The sequence below is a fragment of the Apium graveolens genome, chromosome 5 (genome assembly GCF_009905375.1).
Source record: "Apium graveolens cultivar Ventura chromosome 5, ASM990537v1, whole genome shotgun sequence".
NCBI classification, from domain to species: Eukaryota; Viridiplantae; Streptophyta; class Magnoliopsida; order Apiales; family Apiaceae; genus Apium; species Apium graveolens.
This window is the reverse complement of record NC_133651.1, coordinates 221,947,783-221,952,947: the sequence shown is the minus strand read 5'-3', so window position 1 is coordinate 221,952,947 and position 5,165 is coordinate 221,947,783. Positions and strand designations below refer to the sequence as shown.

At 32.5% G+C, this 5,165-nt stretch overlaps 1 long non-coding RNA gene across 1 annotated transcript; it reads right to left on the bottom strand.

Moving 5' to 3' along the window:
• Positions 1 to 1,050: 1,050 nt before the first annotated feature.
• LOC141659620 (uncharacterized) lies at positions 1,051 to 2,169 on the bottom strand. The gene is made up of 3 exons (XR_012549822.1): positions 2,009 to 2,169; positions 1,866 to 1,923; positions 1,051 to 1,095 (listed from the first exon to the last, which is right to left on the bottom strand). It is a non-coding gene; the product is annotated as an uncharacterized LOC141659620 (long non-coding RNA).
• Between the last annotated feature and the right edge of the window lie 2,996 nt (positions 2,170 to 5,165).

Below are 5,165 nucleotides of genomic sequence, written 5' to 3'. Positions count from 1 at the left end.
ATCAATTCATTTACCAAAACTGCAACCTCGTTGCGAATATAAAATACACCACAAAGCCGGATTCCCCAGGTTTTGAGCGAGTATTTAAATCCCCTTAAAAAGGAAGATCTTAAATATAAAAATGAGTTTTGGGATCCGCTCTGACTTTTAAAAATCATTTTGAAGACTCGAAAACATTTTAAAGAGTGTTTGGAGTAAAGCTGATTTAATGAAGTAAATCAGTCCCCAGAATATTTAGAAAATGACTGAATATTATTATTTAAATAATATTCCCATAAAGAATAATCTTTATAAAAATAATTGAAGTAGAAGTATTAAAACTTATACTTGAAACGAGTATTAAATAACCAAAGATATACTTATATGAAAGTATTATCTTTATTTGAATAATCAAAAATAAGTTTGATTATTAACACCTTATTCTTTAATAAAATAAAGAATATATCTCAGCAAATAATCGGAGTCATAGATCCTCAAATGAATATTCAAATAATATTCATTAAATAATATAAACTGAGTCATAAGCCTTCGAATGAATATTCAAATAATATTCAATAAATAATATAAAAGAGTCATAAGCCCTCGAATGAATATTCAAATAAATAAATAAAAGGAGTCATACGCCTTCGAATAATATTCGAAATAATATTCAATAATAAAATAAAGTTAAAGTTATCGAATAAACCTTATTCGATTAATAGTTTGGAAAACTATAACCATATATATATATAAATATATATATATATATATCCATATCCATATATACAAAATCTACTCGGGATCCTCGACTCCCGGTTTTAGAAAATATTTTCACCTTTGGGTCCCTATACTAAGGGTATATGCAAGTTACCGCTATCCTCTAGCATAGGTATTATCAACTGAACCAACAGATATATATGGCAAGAATACGAAACAGGCATGCATATATATACCATATCAGCATGTTTCAATATATCGCAACATTTGCTAATTAACCAACATGCATCTATCACAAGATAATGCATATGCATATATACATCACAACAACAGTATAACGGGTAGAAAACTTGCCTGAGCGACTTGGGGTGATAAAAGGCTCGGGATGAGTCTGGTAACCTATAAACAACAAGTAAGTTGGAATTAAACCAAAATCACTTGTAAATCTATACTTTAACTAACTTAGACTCTAACACTTGTTTTGCGCTCACTGATTCGCTTAAGTCACTCGGGTACCCTCGGCTCCACCATTTTTAATAATTTAACCTTTACGAGTTTTAAAGCGATTCCTTCGCGAGTGTCTTACCAACTTCCTAACACACTTACCATAAATGTTTCATACATTAATTAACCCTTTTTGGTCTTTAACCTATGTTTCAAAGTAAGGCGAGGGGAAAAGTTTCGTTCGCGAAACGCCGTTACTTGAAACGGTCGTTTCTCCTAAACCGTGCATCGGAATCGAACGAACTACATACCAAAACGAAGCTCGTAACATGAGCTATCTAAACATGGCAGTGGTCATAATCTAGCAGGGGGTTCTCGGGTCCTAATGTTATGCACAAAAACAGTCCAAAGAAAATCGGACGTTACGACGGCTATGTTTACGCGATTACCAATGTTTAAACTACTCCAATTAACCACCAACCAACTCATAACCATCAATACAACAAAACTTCACCTAAACCATACCACATCAGTCCATAATCTCCAAGGTTTTCAACTCAAACAACCACAATCAAGACCTATGAACTATAATCAAGCTTCAATTACCAAAACACTTCCAAATCAAACCAAACTACTAATAATCACAATCCATGTTTCTCATTTCACAACACCAACCATTAAACTTACTAACAAATAAAGTAAAGGCTAGGGTTTGAAGTTTATACCTTCCTTGGGAGGTGTTAAGTTGCTAGGAAGCCTTAGGGAGCCTCCTACAATCTTGATCTTTCCAAAGAAATCAAGAACACAAAGTTAGGCTTTGAAGTTTCTAAAAGTCCAATTTAAAGAACTGTAAAAATGAGGGTCTTACCATGATTATTTGGACGAGACTTGTGAACAAGAGTTGTAGGCCATCTCAATACCTTTCCAATGAGCTATAGAACACAATATTTGAGTGAAAAATGAAGGAGATACAGCAGTTTTAGTGTTCTGGTTCTGTTTTGGCCGAGAGCATGAAGAACAATGCCTTGGTTTCTTTTTGATTTTGATGAAAAATGATTTGCTTGGCTTGGTTGGTTTGATTTTTGTGTTTGTTTTAGTAAATTACCTAGTTGCCCTTGATTTTGTGTGATTAAAAAGCCACCACATCTCCTTCCTTCCCATGTCATGCTTGTGTCATCCTCATGATGTCATCCTCCCCTCCTTGTCCTCTTTCTATTGGTTGGATGACATCATCCCCACTAATCCCCTTGATTAACTTCCTAATCATTTGCCTAATGACCGCTGATCTGTTATACGGTTCGCTTAACTTTCGTTTTCGTTTATCGTTTGAGGGATCATACCCGGGATCTTATTACTTAGGTTCCCTTAACCTTTCTCAATATATTATATTCCTTTTATGATCCTCTCCTATAATCCTTTAATTTAAATTCTTTTTATCCTGTTACCTTTTTCTCAAATCTTTCCGTATCTAGTGTATTTCCGGGAAAAATCAAAGTGTTCGGATTTGGATTCTGACGATCTTTACATACACTTATATCCCATATAAAGTACTAATAAAATCTCAGAATATCCATATCAGAACCCCTACATAGTGTGGCATGAAAAGTTTTCTCATTCAGCAAAAACACTATTCATAAGGGTTTCAAAAATTTCCCAAAAATTGGGGTTATTACAATTTTGCTCCTGTTGGGATAAACATGATTATTTGATTGTTTTGTAAGACATATAAAAATTATACGTCAATTTTAATGGTAAAAAAGTAATCAACCAAATTACCAAAGTAATGAAAATGGAGGGTAATTAATTGACTTGTGAATTACAGATGTGTTGAAAATTTGTGAAGGGTTTGGTTCAGTCGGTTTGTATTTGGTTTAAAAAATATTAAAACCAAACCGCAACCATATTATCGGATCGGTTTTTATTCGGTTTGGTTATTAATTGGTTTGGTTTTTCATGGTGCGGTCTGGTTTAGTTTTGTTCGGTCTTGGTTTCGATTTCAGTTTTTGGTCCGGGTTTGCTCATCCCTAGAACAATCACAAACATGTACAATAAAATCTCGATGAATGAATACATTCGGGAATGTAATTTTTTTTATTTATCGAGATTATTAATTTATTTGATGAGTTTATTTATTTATCGAATGTTCGTCTAACGATACTTTATATTTTATGCTTATGAATATTCTACATTATTTTTTTATAAAATTAGTATAAAGAGGCTAACATGGTTCAATGGTTACAGAGAAAAATATATTTTTAAAATTACTATGATTAGAAGATCATGCTTCGGTTCGCTGATTAGAATAAGTTAGTTATGTTACACAAGAAATTTGGGTTTAAAACGAAATTTTTTATTAAAGTTGTCTATGAACTCTAAATTTAATTATAAATAAAAAGTTGTACAATTAAAATACATATAATCTTGTTGTTTTGCCCTAATATAAAGCTAGTATATAGAAATGAGTTAATTAATCAAGCCTCAAATCGTTATATTTTATAGACATATCAAAATAAATATAGAGTAAAACACGATGTAAATAAATAACCTCTACCTTAACACTTAATGTTATCAAGAGTTTCACAAATATGTCTCTAGCTCAAGTGGTTGATATGCTAAATTTACAAATAGTTGACTTGGATTCGATTCTCATCCAAAATAACAATTTTTAATATTTAATAAACTATAGGGTAAAATAGTAAATACGAATAAAATATTTTCCAACAAACTTGGATGAGTTAATTAGTCGTTATATTTGATGGAGAGCCTCCTGAAAGAAGGGGAAACGGAAGTCCAGCCTACAACTCCATAAAAACTCCAGTCATGTGGCTCATCTAAAGATGCTATTTATTTCAATTTCTTCACTTGTCAGGATTCCTTCAGTTTAATCTTTGCATTTGATGTAGTCATGTGGTAACACTATGATAAAGTTAAATAAAAAAATCAAAGTTAAACCGCTGCACCTTATATTGTAGTGGAATTTCTGCTTTAAAAACCTTATATTTGTAGCGTCTGAACAAGGGGTGTACTCAACCGCATCCAACCGCTTAACCGCTCGTAACCGAACCGTATTTGCGGATAATCGTGAAACGCGGGTTGGTTGTGGATTTAAATTTTAAAAACCGCTCATTCGCGGTTTGGATGCGGTTTTAAATTCTTGAAAATCGCAAAATCGCAACCGCAACCGCAACATATATTTATAATAAAATATATTTCCAAAAATTAGTTGATATCATATAAATTAATAAATATACACATTTATCAACTAATCTTAGGTTAATGTTAAGATTGTGTTCATAAAATTCACAATTATTATAAGAGATATAACCAAACAAATGAAAAATAGAATCAACATGTAATTTTTTTAATCCTTTTTTTTCTCTCGCCTCCACATTTTTGTATGTTTTTAATATCCTTACTATACACGGAGCATTAGTTTATATTTTATTTTTGAATATAATTTATCACGTAACTTAAACTTCAATTTATTAATATTCAGAATTTATTTTTTTGCAAAATATTAATTATTTTAAAATAAGTGGTTGAACCGCAAATCGATCCGCAATAACCGCAAACCGATCCGTAATAACTGCAAATTCGCAACCGCAAATGACGCGGTTGCGGATGACAATTTTTTAAAACCGTTCTTCGCAATTTGGTTCGATTTTTACCCCAAAACCGATCCGATCCGAACCGCGTACACCCATAATCTGAACCTCCGGTTCCCAGCAGGATTTCATAAGTTTTATTCAATGAAGTAGGTGGTCATAACTAGTACCGCTGCCTCGTTGGTAATAGCGGATTTGCATTCTGTGTGCGTTCACAAAACTTGTCTCAGTGGGGATCCCGTCTCATTGCACCTGGACCATGATAAAGTGAATATTGTGATACGTTTGCACCATAAAAGATTGCTCATATCCAACTGCACTTGTTAAATATCACTTCATTATGTCAAATCCATGAACTAACAAAAGAGAAATAATCTCTTCACGATAGAGTATCATGTTGCAGTTCAGCGATAGTTGTAA